Here is a 17,513-nt window from a genome sequence, read left to right as displayed (position 1 = left end):
AAGCAAAAAATGAGTATTATATTTCCTAATGACGACTTTGTGCCTGCAAAGAAAAACCTTTGCCACAATGTTAATGTATCTATATGATCACCTGCATCAAAATGCACAATTCTTAATTCTAATTTCAAGCTTTAATTGCTATAGGCCATATTAATAAGGGATTTTTTAAAAATACACTTTCCGTAGGTTTTCTCTTTAAGAAATGCTACGTAGTATAATGATATGTGACACCCAGAGAACAACAGGATAAAAAATACCAAGCATTACAAATGTGTTTGGAGAGAGACAGATTAAGTTCCTACAAATTTTAATTTACTGGAACACAAAAAAATGCACTTAACAATAATAGACTTTAAGAATAAGGCAAAAGTTTTTGAGTAAGAAATGTGTGAAATGGAATATAGATTCTTCCTTCAGGCAGACCCCAGGGAATATCTGAGTGTTTACTGAGCTTCTCTTCTGTGCCTTGTTCTGTGTGAGGAAGGCAAGATTCCTTTCCTAAGAAACTTACACTTCACATTGGGAATGTTACCCATAGTTGGGGTTTTGATAAATTGCCAGTCTCCTGTCTCTAGAACTCAAAACAGTAGCAACAACACACACAACAAGCTCAAGATTAAAAGCCTTAAAATAAAATAAGTGATGAGTATGATCGTCACAAAGAGGTAAATGACTCTTCGGCAACAGAAAGATTTGGCTGTAGCAGAACTGCTTATATTAACATATTTGAAGAAAAGTGCGGCTATCAAAAGAGAGAGGAACAGGAAATGATAGACAGATTTACAATGTGTCCCAGCAATGTTTGGGGGGTGAAACAGAGGCCAGACATGCCCACGTGGACCCCTCTCCCTTTGACGGGGCTGATCCTATTGCAGGGGTGGTGCACAGTGTCTGAAGCACTGACAACGTGGATCATCCCTGTGCTCTCCTCCGTCATTTGTGAGGCTCCCCAAAATCTAATTATAACAGGTCTTTTCATGCAATTCCCAACACACACACACACACGCACACACACACACTCTCTCTTCTTAGACTTTTCATTGTTACCAACTTCACTAATGTGTTTAGTTTCTTATGACTAGTGGATATAAGTTGGCTTTCCCATAAGAAGATAGTAAGCACATGTTGAGTATTTACTATTTCCATATAGTTTACATTTTCTTTTGGTTTAATACTCTTAAAAACCCTAAAAGCTTGATATTAGTATTCCACTGTTATGTGTAATCCAAACGTCCCCTCCACCTTTAGTTTATAAGCTGCAGGGGAAGTCTTCTTTCTCACTGTTATCAACTCCTCTTTAATATCCCCCCCTCCCAAACAATTCAGTGTCATAAAAGCGTTATCAAACATGGCAGAACTGACGGGAGGTGTTTGGCAGGAAAATGAGGATGAGGGCTGAACACGGCATCTACACAGACAACAAACTTGCGTCACACATTCCTCTGCTCCAGTGTCGCCTCCTAGCTTTGATGCCAGGGGGTGTCACCTGACGTGGTGTGAGGTAGCAGCCGCGTACAGTTTAGACTCTGACTCCTGATTTTTCATCTCTCCACCAGTCAAGGTGCTCAGTCACAGCAAAAAAATTCTCCTGGAGCTATAGTGTCCTTGAGAAGGCAATTTGGGAGCCACACTGAGTGTCTTCTTGCTGCTCACCACCCATACCACATACTATTTATTTCTTCAAAACACATATGGGGCCCCCTCTTAAGAAAAATACTGGTGAATGAAGTTTCTTCCCTGCCTTACAATGAGATTGCGTGCTTCTGTTTTGTCCAGATTCAGTGCATTCTTCACAGTTAGAATACCCTGTAAAGCTGCTTAAGACCTCCAGCTGGCATTTCCCTAGTGATACTGTAACTTGCTATATGCATCTCTTGCCACTTGCACAGGAAAGGAACACAGACTCAAGAGGGAAAAAAACCCAGTAGTACAAGACAGCACATGATCCGGAATCTAATTTTGTGATGCAGAGGATAACATCTACAGGATCTTGAGAGAAAACACCATGAATCAGAGAAGTGAATAAAGACTTTGTTGGGGTGCAGGTCTTGAAAGATGGCTGGAGAATGTATGACACATAAAGAGAACATCGTATGCATGAAAAAAAGAAGGTGCGTGTACTTCTTATATACTTCCATAAATTATTCCACTGAGGCTAGCATAATTATCTGAATCAGCTCCTCCAACTTGGGTTTTTAAGTCCCTTGGGGGGAGGAGACTATCTCTATTGAAATTGCTTACAATCATTTGTTTTCAGATATCTTTTATTTTATTATTCTTGATGCACTGACAATATCTCCAAATCTTCTCACCAACTTTGATTTTCCAATTCCTATTCAAGTTCTTCCACTTACCCTACATAGGTCCCTTTTGATTTCTCCTTTGGAGAAGATGTGTGTGAGCCATACACATAAATTGACCTGTTCTCGTGCAACTGTGAGGCAGCTCTTCCTATGAAGGATGCAGTGGCCACAGAATTAAGTGGATTCATCATAGAAAGAATTAAACAATCTGTCTTTGATAACTGCAATTTACACAACCAGAAATGTACACCTAGATACTCAAGAAAGAACATTTCAGGAACAGGGTATCACTTTTTCCCAAATTAAATCTGATGTAAGCCTAGGATTATCATATGTTATTCCTCTCCTTTGATTTCCTCTCCTCGCCTCTTCTTTCCTCTCTTCTCTTCTCCCCCACCCTCTCTGTAAAACAGACAGGTAACTAATTTTGTGGTGAGACATACATGGGCTTGAGCGTTACTATCTGGCCAACCAGGAGCTGACAGTTTCACCTCCCAGAGCTTCAGTCCCCCACAACTGCAAAATGGGGTTGAAAGCATGGACCATTCAGGATTGCTGTGCAGGTTAAATGACATAGTGCATGCAACATGCAAAGTGTCTAGCAGAGGGAATATGTACCTTTTACACAGTAGCTACCCTGCAAATAGTAATAGTAACAGTAATCATAGTAGTGGTGGTAGTAGTAGTGTAGTAGTAGTTTTACCATTAGTAGAAATAAAATTCTTTCCGAGGCATATGGTACTCCAACTAGACTTTTTACAATTTCTTTAAAATTTATATTTAGATGAGATCATGGTGGTCCTGTAATATCTTCTCCTACCCACAGCAGAAGACCCCTGTGAAATATGATAATACCTGTCAGGGGGACGGCCAGTCTGAGTTCCTGTGCCTGACGTGAACCAAAGCCTCTGTTCTGAGTAGCACAAGATCTAGTGGCAGAGACCCTTCGGGCCAGATATCTGTCTTTAGACTGAACAGCATTTTCTCTCCCTCCCTGAAGTTTCTATCCATCAGTCCCAGTTTCGTACCCTCCCAGGGCCAAGCAAGATGAATCCAATCACTCTTCTTCATGACAGTGCTTTAGATATTTGAACAAAGTGATCATGTGCCTCCAGAGCATTCTCTTCTACAAACGATACAGCCTCAGATCATTTCTCCACGTGGCTTACATGCCAGGCTCTTCAATGTCCTGTCAGTGTGACACCCAGGACTGAAAACTCTAACACCGTCTATGGAAGAATACAGAGGGCAGAGAGCCACCTGTGATCTGCACTGTGTGTTTAACAGTGTGGCTAAATAAGTTGTCAATCTCTTTGTGTTGAAAACTTTGTGTGGAAAACTTATCAAGTGTATGATTAAGTAAAACATCCAGATCTATGATGTGTGTGTGTTTGTACAGGTAATTTGTATATGTGTATGTGTATTTATGTATATGTATGTACACATATATTTGTGTGCATATTTCTTGTCCTCTCTCTCTCTCTCTCACTAGAAATGATCCTTGTTAACAGTTTTAATCTCACCTGCAAGTTATGAGATTTAAATGAGTCTACATGTAAACTGCTTACATGGATCAGATGACTATAATGCTACCTATTCTTATTTTATCTTCACATGCATTAATATGGTCTATTTGCCAAGGTCTGCGACAGGTTCTAGAGATATTGATATATCTGGGAATATGTATCCCTAAATTATGTTTAAAATAGGGCCTCTGCCCTTAAAGAAATAAGAGCCCTGGGAGGAAAAAAATTTTTTACATGATGGGTCAAGTACTGTACACTGTTCCTGACTTAGGATGTTTCAACTTCACAATGGTGCAAAAGTGATACATGTTCAGTAGAAACTGTACTTGGAATTTTGGATTTTGATCTTTTCTGGGGCTAGTGATATATGGTCTGATAATCCCTCATGCTGGGCAAGGCAGCGAGCCTGAGGCTCCAGGTCAGCCACCCCAAAACAAGGGTAAACAACCAATACACTACAACCATTCTGTACCCAGACAACCGTTCTGTTTTTCACTTTCAGCATAGTATTCAATAAATTACATGAGATATTCAACACTTTATTATAAAATAAGCTTTGTGTTAAATGAGTTTACCCAACTTCAGGCTAATGTAAGTGTTCTGAGCACATTTAAGGTAGGCTAGGCTCAGTTATGATGTTCTGTAGGTCAGGTTATTAAACGCATCTTCGACTTAACAATATTTTCAAGTTACGACGGGTTTATGGAGACATAACCCCACTGTAAGACAAGGAAGACCTCTGGAATTAGGCACATGGTGGGGTGCACAGAACACAAAGGAAGGATACTAAGTTCATACTGGCAGCAGGGGAGAGAGATGGGCAAGGAGTATCAGGAAAATATTTCTGGAGGATAGGACACCTGAGCATGGAATTTTCAAAGAATAAATTGGAATTAGCCAGAGCATAAAGGAGCAAACTTGTTCTAAGCAGGGGGAGGAATATATGCAAAGAGGATGATGCTATGGGCATCTGAACATGGGCAGAGTTGAATAGGTTTCCATGCATTTGGCTTCAGGATATAGATGCATTATGAGATGTTAAATGTCCAGTTTATAGGAAGTTACCACCCCAGCAGACTGAATGCTTGTCAGTTTACATCTGAGAAATACCAGCGCATATTGGAATGAGAAGGCTCTAGGGAGACACCCAAGCTCCACAATGTCTAAGCTGTACCAACCTGGACATACAGCTTATCACCTGGCATTACAGTTTCTTCATCAGCAAAATCAGTGTAATTACACTCAGCAATAATATAGAGAAAGCACCTCCTTTCTAGTAACTGCTTAGGATGCTGCTGCTACTACTGCTGCTCACTTGTGACATGATATTTAAAACAGACACTGGCCAAATAAAATGTATAAGTATTCTAGAAGTCATGCTGTTAACAAAAGGAAAGTAAAAGATGTTTATCGTGGAAAAGCAATTACTGGGTGCTGGGCATGAGGGTGAGAAATAGGGTTAGGAGGAAAAGGCTGGAAAGGACTAGCTGCTATTTTCAGCTGCCTTTCTGCTTTGAAATCATACCTCCTTACAAGTGTTGATCTGGATAAATCTATTTGTTCCACCAGAATCTTTTGTAACTACACAAACTTTTAGCTGGAAAAATAATCTTACTTCATTTTATACATCTGCCACATCCAAAACAGTTTTATCTGATGATTGATTATTTTATAGCACATCTTCCAACGTTTGCTTCTGTGACTCAACTGACATAAAGAAAATAGACTGTCTGGGTGCATTTTCCCCTTCCATAGATATAAGAAAAGCTATAGGAGGAGAGCAAATCAGACTGTAAATACACATGATAAATTTTGCTTCTGTTGATAAACCTTTCATAGTCAATCAAGAATTGCTTGTACTGGGGACTTCCCTGGTGGCACAGTGGTTAAGAATCTGCCTGCCAATGCAGGGGACACAGGTTCGATCCCTGGTCTGGGAAGATCCCACATGCCACGGAGCAACTAAGCCCATGTGCCACAACTACTGAGCCTGTGCTCTAGAGCCCGTGAGCCACAACTACTGAGCCCGTGTGCCACAACTACTGAGCCCACGAGCCGCAACTACTGAGCCTGCGCGCCTAGAGCCCGTGCTCCGCAACAAAGAGAAGCCACCTCAGTGAGAAGCCTGCGCACTGCAATGAAGGGTAGCCCCCGCTCATTGCAACTAGAGAAAGCCTGCGCACAGCAACAGAGACCCAACGCAGCCAAAAATAAATAAATGAATAAATTTATTTAAAAAAAAATATATATATATATAAAAGAATTGCTTGTACTAAAGACTAAATGATGATTATATGTCACATAGTAGAGAACTACTAATGTAATTTGGGCCAGTTAATGGATTCTGCTTTTCCTCTATTTTCCCTTCATATTCTATACCAAATCTCTTTACAGAAGCTAGCCTGACATACATGATTTCTTTTCCCCTCCTCTTTGGTCATCATCCCTCTTCGAGGATGCCTTCTTTAAACATCCTCTTTGGCAGTAAACGTTAGCAAACGTTTATTGAACACCTACCGTATGCCTGTATGCTTGAGAGACAGTGATGATGTATCAGTAATTATTGGTCTCTAAATGTCTCCTGCAGAGGGACAGTGGTGGGACAGACAAGCACTGGGGATAATATAATAATACATAGGGGATAATAATAATACACTGTAGCAAAATCAAATTGTAGACAAGACTGTGGGAAGGGAAAGGTCAGGAAATATTTTTCTGAAACGTTTGATGCCTTAGTTCAATTTTGAGAAATGAAAGCTAATGAGAAGTAGGAGTGAGATGAGTGAGGAGGAGAGGGGAGGAAAAACACCTTCACTGAGTATTTACTATATTCTAGGCACTGCGATGTATCACCTTTCTAACTTACGGCAATTCTCTGAAGGAGGTACCGATGTTATTAGATGTGGAAAATGAGGATCACAGAGGCAAAGTATCTGCCAACAGCAAGTAAGGGCCATAACCAGAATTCAAACTTGGGCAGCTCAATTTCCAAGTCCATCGTCTGTGTCATGGAATCCTGCTCCCTCCCCTGATAGGAGCACCCTCCCCTGAAGGAGAAAATAAGATGAGCAATGGTATGGACACTTTAGGTAAGAAAGTGGACAGGTAAAAATCTTTGGAGGCCGTGAACAGCAAGGAATTGTTGACAAATGGCCCTGAGTGGCAACATCAGGGGACCTGGCTGACCTTCGCACTGACCTCTGGGGTAAACGGAATGCCCTCCGGGTCCTACCACTTGTGTTTCAGGGCAGGACTACGACTGACACAGAATCAATATAAATGTATCCTTTGGACATACTTTTGAAAAATTGTGCCTGGAGTGAAGGTAATCAGTAACCATGGGCTTTCGGAGGGAAACAGAAATGTAGAAATCTTTCGGCCAAACTCCTCATTTTAGGCAAGAAGTGGCTCAGAGAGAGGAAAGTATTTGTCCAGAGTCAGAGTCTGCTCAGAGCTGAGGGATTTCTCTTTTTAACTAATTAAACATCAGGTGACACTGTCTTCCTGACCCAGGAGGGTATGTGAGGGCACAGGAAAGGAGAGCAGCCTAGTGCCCAAAATGATTTCATAAAACTGCAGGTTGGGTTCCCAGCAGGCCTTGTGCGTGGGAAGATGGCAGCGTCCTGGTGGAGGTCTTGAAGAGATCGGATCGGTATGGCATTGGCATCGGGGCCAGCAAGGCTGGCACTTGCTCGCCCTAGGTGGCTCGGTCTTGGGAGCTGCGGGGCCCCAAGACGTGGGGCCTAAGAGTGGGGCATGCGCTCCACGCGGAAGCCCGAGCCTCCTCCCCCAGACAGGGTGCACGAGATTCCTGGACTGGAGCCCATCACCTACGCGGGGAAGATGCACTTTATGCCTGGTCTGGCGTGGCGAGTCTTCCCACCCTGGGACCCCGGCTGGACGCACCCGAAGTTCTGCCACTTGCCCCCGCTTCACGAGCACCCGCTGTACAAGGACCAGGCCTGCTACATCTTCCACCAGCACTGCCGCTGCCTCGAGGGCGTAAAGCGGGCCCTCTGCCTTACCAAGACCAAGTTAATAGAAGGCCTTCCTGAGAAAGTGCTTCGCCTTGCTGACGATCCAAGGAACCACACAGAGAACCAGGATGAACGTGTTCTGAATGTGATCTCTCATGCTTGTCTCTGGCACTCTAACGACGACATCCCCAAGAGAGAGACCTACTGCCCAGTCACTGTGGACAGTCTGATACAGCTGTGTAAATCCCAGATTCTCAAGCATCCTTCTCTGGCCAGGCAGATCTGTGCCCAAAGCAACACATTATCCACCACCTGGAATTGAGAGTCTGCTCTTATTCAGGTCCATGGTTCCAGTGGAGCCCAACTGAATGCCAAGGATCCTCTGCCCCCACCCCCAACGCCTTCCAAGAGGAAGTAGAAGCTACTAAGAATCATGTTCTTGAGACCTTCTATCCCATATCTCCCACTATGGGTCTTCAGGAATGCAATATTTATGATGTGAATGATGATACAGGATTCCATTTTGTGTGTGTGTGTCTCTTTGTGTGTGTGTGTGTGTGTGTCTCTCTTTGTGTGTGTATCTCACATCTTCTTTATTCATTCATCTGTTGATGGACACTTAGGTTGCTTCCATACCTTGACTATGGTAAATAATAATGCTGTGAACATTGGGGTGCACATGAAAAGACCCTCAACATCACTAATCATCAGGGAAATGCAAATGAGGTATCACCTCACATCTGTCAGAATGACTATCAACAAAAAGATAAGACGTAAGTGTTATTAGCAAGGATGTGGAGAAAAGGGAACCCCTGTGCACTGTTGCTGGGAATGTAAATTGGTGCAGCCACTATGGAGAACAGCATGGAGGTTCCTCAAAATATTAAAAGTAGGACTACCATATGATCTAGCAATTCCACTCCTGGGTATATATCCAAAGAAAATGAAAACATTAATTTTAAAAGAGCCATGCATCCCTTCTTTCTCTCATCCACTTGAAGCCACTATGCTCTTCATCAACAAATACAATCAGGTCACTTCTGCTTAAGACAAAAAAAAAATTCAACAACTGCCCATTGCATTCAAGATATGATTCACGATTCTTTCCTTGTCCTACAAAGCCCTGGGTTATCTGTCTCTGTGTTTCCTCAAAGCTCATTAAGCATCGGTCTTACAGATATTTTTTAGCTCCTCAAAAGTTCCAAATTCCATCTTGCCTCAATGCCCTTATGTAGTCTATCTCTTCCATGAATGTTCATATTCTCTCCCTACACTTACCCTAACTAGCCCGTCTGCATCTTTTAATTCTCAGCTTTGATTCATACCTTTAAGGAGACCTCCACTCACCTCTCCTTACCACCTCTCCCATATAAATTAGTTCCTAGTTATATTCCCTTGTAGACTCTGAGCAATTAAGTCACATTTAATTATTCATTTATTAGCAAACTATTTGAGTAAGCTGTCCAATTTTCTGAGCTTCCCTGTTCTTACCTATAAAATGGGCCTAAGAATACTTGCTCTGTAGAATAGTTGTAACGATTGAAATTAAAGTACTTCATAGGCATTCAATGAATAGCTGTTAAAAGTGTGATTCTTTAATTCCCCCTGTGCCCAGAACAATACTCTTTGCAATGGGGAATCAATCATGGCTTAAGACCCAGAACTAAAGTGACTGTCAATCAGAATAAAGAGACTTTTCTGGAATATTGTTTCCAAGGAGAAAGCTCTTGGGCCACCTGTGTAAAATACTGCATTCCATTTTGACCTACCTTTACTCTATGGAAACATCACTATTACCTCTTAGTCACCAAAAAGACAGCTGAATAGGGAAAGGGAAACACACAACCACTAGATAAAGCACTGAAATAGTCTATGCTGTGTAAGTTCATCTATCTTAAGCTGAGGACACTAAAGAAAGATTTTTTTTAAGCCTTCTCCATCAGCTAAGGAACATTTCTGCCTTCCCTTCTCAGCACTGATAGTCAATGTTTCAACATTCATGAAAATTGGAACACAGAGCTCTCAAATCCTGTAGTCTAAATTGTAGACTATTTGCAAAGCAAGCTGGTACCAATCTTGAAAATACTTCCAGTGGTTCTCCAGGAGCACAAACATATTTAAATGCACCTATTCACAAGTTTAAAAAGTAACGTAAATGTATGCACATTCGAACATTGAAATAGCCCTCTGTGAGGCATTTTATTAAACCAATTTCTTCATCCATACAACAAACAAACAAGAATCAGAAATCAGAATCAGAACTGCCATTATGCATACCTGTAATTCATTTTAAGAAATTCATATGTTCTAGAAAAGCTGTCTGCACACCACCACTTTGTAAATTCGATTATATTTTTAAAAGCACTAAACAAGGTAGCTATTTTAATTAGCTTTCGAATAAAACCTTTGGTAAAATGCAGAATCATTTTGTAGTGTGAATAACCAGCATCATTAAATTCACTTTGTAAACAAGGGACACTTGCACCACATTTAGATTCAAGTAGATGATTCATCTGCTCTTGGTTTGGGGATTCATTCATTCAGTTAGCATTTTTCATGCATATATTATTCATGTATTCATTCTGCAAATATTTACTGAGTGCTTACCATATGCCTGGCACAGTACTGGATGCTCGAGACACAGGAGTGAATGAGAGAGATGCTGTACTTTGCCCTCCTGAAGTTTATAGCCTGATGGAGCAAGATGACCAATAAAAACATGTAAATTAAAATATGTAATATGATGTCAAGTACATATATGTTATAAACAAGAATAAAGCAGACTAAAGGGATAGAAAGTGGTAGACTATGGGGGATTCGAGCATCGAATGGGTGATTCTGCTGGTGAGAGAGCCAGGTAAATCCTGATTAAATAGGCAAAATGAGGGAGCAGACCAGGAAATAGGGGCAGGGTGCTTCAGGCAGAGGGCAGAATAAATGCAAATGTCTTGAATCTGGAGTACACGTGCATTTGAACAACAACAAGAAAATAAGTGTGGCTTGAGTGATCAAGGGAGAGATTGGAAGATCAGCAAGATAGTCAGGGGCTGGCTCAAGTTGTAGCATCTACACTGTGGAATGGAGGCATGCAGAGACAACTGTTCTCAGCAGCAGTAGGGGCAAGGGATGAGTGACCCTCAAATCCACAGATCTCTGCCCATCATGGAAAGGCATGGTTTTTCCATATAGATCAACATCCTTATATCTTTTCGCTTATATCCTCCTTCTTCCTCTCTTACTTTCTCCACTTCTGCTGACTTCCCTTCCTCTCTCCCTTACCTCCTTTCACCCTTTCATCTTTTACCCTTTCATGAAAACTTTTTTGTGTACCTACTGTGTTGCAGGCACTGTGCCTAGGGATCCGATAGATGCCCTCTGCCTTGGGTGTAGAGGAAAGTTCCTCTCTCTTCCCCACACATCCCCAAACATATCAAGACTAGAATCTGTTGCATGAGTTTCTCCACTGAAAGGGCCAGCTAGTGGGATGACTTGTGACTCAAACATACATAGGCTGGAATCCCAGTTCCAGTACTTACCAGTTGTATTTATATTGAGCAGGGCATATAATTTCCTTGTCTCAATTCTCTCATCTGTAAAATAAGGATAATAATACATACTTTGCAGGAATGTTTTGAGAATTTCTAGTTTTATATATAAGTTGGTGATTAATATTATTAATTATTTCTGCTTGCTTTCTTCCTTTACAACTGGAACTTCAAAGTAAAGGAAGGACATGGTTACAATTTGGTAAGACACTGAAATCGCCTTCTGATCTTGTCTCCTCTAATGTTGTAGAATATTGTATTCATGATTATAGGATATAACCCATGGGACCTGACAACCCAAGATGACCCAGAATGGTGGCATGATGGAAATCTGTTTCTGCTTGTGGGAGAGTGCATTAATGGCTCCAACTCTTTACACTTCTCTGTATTCAGACTCTTTGCCATGCAACTTCTGAAGCTTCTTCCACTAAGAAAGCAGATTTTATTTCTCCACCCCTTAACTTTCAATCTGGCCATATGGTGTGCTCTGGCCAACAAAATGAGATAGAAAAGATAGTTTCCAGTTCTCAGCCTACACCTCAAGACACCGCGCATACTTCTGCTTGGCATCTTGTGCAGTGGCCATCACCATGACAATATGCCCAAGCTACCCCTAGGGGGGAGGATGAGAAATACAGGAAGCTGAGTGGAGTTACCCCAGCCCAGCCCCAGCCAACCCACAGATGTATGAGAGTAAATAACTGTTATTTTAAGTCACTGAGTGCTGCGGTTATTCATACCCTAGTATTACTGTGGTGATATCTGACTGATATACTGGCCTTAATTTAATAAAAATATTTCTTAATTAACATTATCAGTTAATCAAATATATTGATTGGACTTCTAATGCTGGAGATACAGACAAAAACCAAAAAAGGTATCATCCCTGCCCTTGGGAACTTATAGTCTAGGTGAGAGGGAAAGACAGAGAAACACTACAGATAGAGTTAAAGCGGGTTATGTTTGAGAGAGGGGGGATTCTTGGAGTCAGGGCTTAGCCTGAGATGATTGCCTGACTGCTCCTAGTGGTGGAAAGAGGAAATGCATCTAAGAGATGTTTTCAATTTAACAGAGTCTGACTTAAAAACTCCAGAATTTCAGCTCTGGAAGTATCCTCCTCAGAACTTATGTTGAGTAAGCTCTCATTTACAGCCATGGGAACTGAGGCTCACAGAAAGAAAATTACTTACCCAAGGTGATTCAGTGAATTTGCAGATCTAGGACATGAACCCAGGGCCCCTGCCCCCAAGGTTGGCACATCTAATTCTATATGACTCATGACAGGCCTTACAGTGTCAGTAAATTTTGTGTGTGTGTGTGTGGTACGCGGGCCTCTCACTGTTGTGGCCTCTCCCGTTGAGGAGCACAGGCTCCGGACGCGCAGGCTCAGTGGCCATGGCTCACGGACCCAGCCACTCCGCGACATGTGGGATCCTCCCGGACCGGGGCACGAACCCGTGTCCCCTGCATCGGCAGGCGGACTCTCAACCACTACGCCACCAGGGAAGCCCCAGTGTCAGTAAATTTTGAACTGCTAAAATATTCTTGACCAGAAGTTTTATTACTAATATCATTTATAATAAGATTAATCTCCATCATTATTATAATTCATGCTGTAACATGACTCCTTTCTTGCTCAGGTGATTTAAGGTGTGACAATAATCAGACCTCATAATTAATAATAGTAATTAATAACTTTCATTTATTGAGGCTCTGCTTTAAGCACAGTGCTTACTGCTCTAGGTACATGGGCACATTTAATTCCTGCAACAATCTAGGCACAGATAACAAGCCCCATTTTACAGAACTGGAAACTGAATCTCACAGAGATTAAAGTCTTTGCTAGTAAGCAGCAGAACCAGGAATCAGACTCAGATCAGAGGCCTGTGGCCTCAGCTGCGGGAATCTCTATCTGAAATGCCTGGTTCAGAAAAGGCATACCTGTTCAATCTTTCTCAGTGTTCTCCCTCTGCCTGGGGAAGGCATGATGCTGGCCTACTGCAATGTGATAAAACCATCTCCCTCTTTGGATCCTGCCTCACTTTTTTTTTTTTTTTTTTTTTTTTTGCGGTATGCGGGCTTCTCAGTATGCGGGCCTCTCACTGTTGTGGCCTCCCCCGTTGCGGAGCACAGGCTCCGGACGCGCAGGCTCAGCGGCCATGGCTCACGGGCCCAGCCGCTCCGCGGCATATGGGATCCTCCCAGACCGGGGCACGAACCCGCATCCCCTGCATCGGCAGGCGGACTCTCAACCACTTGCGCCACCAGGGAGGCCCTTGCCTCACTTTTTATGCCATTTACCAAAGGATGCCTCTAGAACAGGAAACTTTGAGAAGGCCTGAGGTAGCCTGGGGCTTCTAAGTGAAAACAAGGAACTGACTCAGCAGGGCCTGGCTATCTTCAGAGTGTGAGGACAGACGCATCAAAGGGATGAGAGCCTGGTAACTTTGATGAAGGAACCAACAGGAAATTACCAGCCTCTTGCTGACAAGGACAAAGACAAGAAAAGGCCCATTTGAGCCTCATCTCTGTCTGAACTGGAAGAGTCAGGAAGCAGAAGGGACTGTTCAATCCTGCCTCCAGAGCAACCCTGAACCCTGGCTTCCTCCCTTGAAGAACAAGGTGAAGGAAAGGTGAGGCAAGTTAAGATAAACACCCAAACTTTTGGCTGCTGGATGAACTGAATCTTTTAATTTGAACTGTCAGTGGGTTCTTTTTTTTTTTTTCTCTTTTCCTTTTTTAATCCAAACTGTAATCACACAATACTCCACCCAAGTGCTTGATATGGATTTCTAAGACAGATCCTAACATAGTCATAAAAAAATCCCCTCGGAAATGTGCACTTTGTACTGTGTCTATGTGTAGGTGTGTTTAAAATGTCACGAACTGGAATGCCTAACTCTAGTTCCCAAGAATTAATCACTTAGAAGAGTGAAAGGGGGGAATTAACTTGCTTTAACACTTATAAGACTCTCCAAAGCAGTCGCCAAAATAGAACTTGCTGAATAGAAGTATGGTTATCTTTCCATAAGAACTAGAACTCTTTTTTTTTTTTTTTTTAAACATTGATCTCTCTATAAAACTGCCTTGCAAAAAGTTTTCCCCCTGGGGCTCAGCTGTAGGTCATAGATACTCTGGGAATAAAGGTGTAAAAGAAATTTTTGCCTTTCTTTTTGGTTATAATTCAATGAATTTTAATAAATGTATAGATTTGTGCAACCATCATCATTATCCAATTTTAGAACATTTTCATCTCTCAACACAGTTCCTTCATGCCCATTTGCCATTAATTCCTATTCATACCGAGACAACCACTGATCTGTTTTCTGTCTCTATAAATTTGCCTTTTTTGAATATTTTATATAAATGGAATCAGAAAATATCTGGTTTCTGCATCTGGCTTTTAGCATGTTTTAAGGGTCATTCATACTGTAACATGCATCAGTATTTCTTTTCTTTTTAATGCTGAATACTATTCCATTATATGGATATACCACATTTTGTTTATCCACTCACCCGTTGATGCACATGTTAACTGTTTCCAGTTTTTGGCTATAATGACTAACGCTGCTATGCACATTCAGGCACATGTGCCTGTGTGGACATAAGTTTCCAGCTGTCTTAAGTAGACTCCCAGGAATAAAATTGCTGGGTTGTGCAAAGGAATATTGACTGCTGCTATACACTGGGTTCCATCTGATTCAGATGTGCAATGTCAGTAAAAATCTACCAAGCAATTTTTAACATACTTTTGAAAATCCGCTGATGCTATCATTCACGGAAGGGATGGTCTAAAAAAACCGACCACCACCAAAAAACAACTGCTGTCACTTAACGAATTCTGAACCAAAAAGCAAAGAACACATTCCGGATAATGTCAGGTCAAATGTGACAAGGCTCATCCTTGGTCCTGTCTCCAAAATGGAATTAATTAAACTTTTCTCACGGATCAAGCGCTGTCCTAACCATCACCAATTCCCGACATTATTGTATACCTGCAATTAGACTGATGAGCCCTTCACGTTCCCTTCCTGTTTCCACTTTCACTTACGTGGAAAGCATGAGAAAATTCAGACAAGCGTTAGTAGACAAACAAGAGCAAACTCCGAGTATCTCTGAGGGAGAGTGGGGCCCTCTTCCCTCCTCTCCTCTGTAACTTCATTTATAAGTGGAACCGTTGAGGTCAGAGCACCCCATCACCATGTTCTGCCCCTTTAGAGTGCGGGGACCTGGGCGGTGGCGTAGGACATACTAAGCCCATACAAAGTTTTAGGGCTTAGAGCAGACAGAAGTGGCAGATGAAAAGACAGGACCAGAGAAGATGATAAAGGCAGCAGGCAGAGTGTGGAAGGGACCAACCTGTGGAGAGAGAAGAGACAGGCACCGCGTCCCACTCACTGCGCTCTCGGGGAAAGCGCTCCGCCTCCTCGGCCTCGCGAGGGCCTCGCACCGGCACGTGTAGGGCGAGGGTGGGGGGCGGGTACCTAGCGCCCAGAGGCCTGTCTCCTTGCCGCACTTGGGAAGTAGAGGGGGGCCACTTTACCTCCCGGCGGGAAACTCAGCGCCCCCGCCACCCGCCGAGGAAACGGCGGTTTAAAGGCCACGGCCACACGGAGGGCGAAGGACGCGGCAGCTTGGCTCAGGACGCCGGCTGGGGCGGCGGCCGACGCCTCAGAGATCCCGGAGTTGCCGAGAAGCCCGCGGGCGCACGGAGGGGCGGGGGCGTGGTAGCCGGATGGCCCCGCCCCGCCCGTCGCCCACGCGCGCAGCTCCGCGCAGTCCCGTGCCGCGTGCAAACGTGAGGGTTCTGCGGGCCGCTGGGACTCCGGCGGCCAGGGCTGGCAGCCCGAGAGCCGGCTTTGGCCGCCCCCACTCCCCTCCCACTACTACAGTCCCTTCCCCCTTCGCGCACACTCCGAGGCTTTCTCTTCATTCTTCGACCTCATTAGTGTTAATTCCTCGACTCCTCTCCGCCCCTCTCGCCCGGCTTTCCCTCCGCTTCCTCCTTCCCCTTCTTCGCGGGCCCATCACTCCTTTTCCGTCCTCATCCCCGTCCCTCCTGGGATTCCTTTTCCCTGTTATCCGTTTGCTGCTTCATCTTCCCTCCGTCTCTGCTTTGTCCGCCGCCTCCCACCAAAGGAACTTGTTCCGGCCAGGGGTCCCCACCGGGTCACAGTCGTCCCCCTCCACCCTAGAGACGGCGGCATGTGCGGGTCCCAGCACCGCTCCCGAAGCACGAGCGCCCCGCCCAGTCCCTGGCGTGATTCCGAAGCCCAGGCCCCGCCAGCCTTTTCTCCCGGCGACTGCGCGAGGGCAGGAAGCAGGCCCGGGGCCCCCTCCTCCAACAAGTCCTCCTGGAGGGCTACGGGGCCCACCCAAGGAGGATGCAGGCACTGCGCCCTCAGGCCCGGTCTCCCGCCGAACCGCACTCTCCACCGAGCCGGGGCGGGCGTGCGGCGAGGGGGCCTGAGGCAACAAGTGACGCTGTGTGCGGGCGGGGGCCACCGTACCTGCCTGGCGCGGGGGCCGGGCCGACCCTGGCTAAGCGATCCCGGCACCCGCCTTCCCCACACTAGGCTTTGGGGATGGGTGGGGAGGGAGAACTGGGAGAGAACAGAGACGTGGTTCTTCCCAAGTCCAAAGTCTCCCTCCCCCAGGTTTCACCACCCGCGCCCCAAGCAGAGTTTGCTAGGCATGGGGAGAGGGAATAGGGCAGAAGCCACCGACGTGGAGGGGTCTTTGGAACGTGGGGCGATGGGGTGAGGAAGCACGATGCCGGATTGCCTCCCCCACTTGGCCGACGCTTTCCCCCTACCCACCACCCAGGCCTCTTGGGCCAAGGGCCCAGCCTGACCAGCTGGAGCGGATTTGGGCGAAGGAGGAAAGAGGGGCCCCGGAGCCCTCCCCAGTCTCCCTGTGCCGCCCTCCCTGATTGGCTGTGCGTCCCTGGAGCCCAACTTCAGTCGCTCTGGACTCCGTCTGAGCCCTAGGGGAGCCGGAGTGCGGCGACCCAAGGCGGGAAGGGGGCGGCCACGAATCCCGGGGGCTGACATCCCGGGGGCCCCTGGGGGGAGGGACGCGGACGGGCCGGCCCCCGCAGCCTCTGCGAGGCCCAGCTCGCCGCGACTAGCGGCCTCCGCTCCTCTCCGCCCCCCGCCCTTT

General features: G+C 44.8%; 1 long non-coding RNA gene and 1 pseudogene across 3 annotated transcripts in view; one reads left to right on the top strand and one right to left on the bottom strand.

Annotated features, from left to right (window-relative positions):
* The window catches only part of LOC132480320 (uncharacterized), a 550,833-nt gene extending 534,831 nt beyond the window's left edge, over positions 1-16,002 (bottom strand). For 2 of the 3 annotated variants that reach the window (XR_009530632.1, XR_009530635.1), the window contains exons 1-3: positions 15,711-16,002; positions 11,343-11,396; positions 10,414-10,497 (exon numbers count right to left, since the gene is read on the bottom strand). This is a non-coding gene — a long non-coding RNA (uncharacterized LOC132480320). The remainder of the gene's footprint in view (positions 1-10,413; positions 10,498-11,342; positions 11,397-15,710) is intronic. The other variant, XR_009530633.1, reaches the window with a different exon arrangement.
* Positions 7,484-9,460, top strand: LOC132480526 (large ribosomal subunit protein mL37-like; annotated as a pseudogene).
* Positions 16,003-17,513: the final 1,511 nt, after the last annotated feature.

The sequence above is a fragment of the Mesoplodon densirostris genome, chromosome 19, assembly GCF_025265405.1.
Source record: "Mesoplodon densirostris isolate mMesDen1 chromosome 19, mMesDen1 primary haplotype, whole genome shotgun sequence".
Lineage (NCBI taxonomy): Eukaryota > Metazoa > Chordata > Mammalia > Artiodactyla > Ziphiidae > Mesoplodon > Mesoplodon densirostris.
Note: the sequence above shows the minus strand (reverse complement) of the source record. Positions and strands in the feature narration are given on the sequence as shown.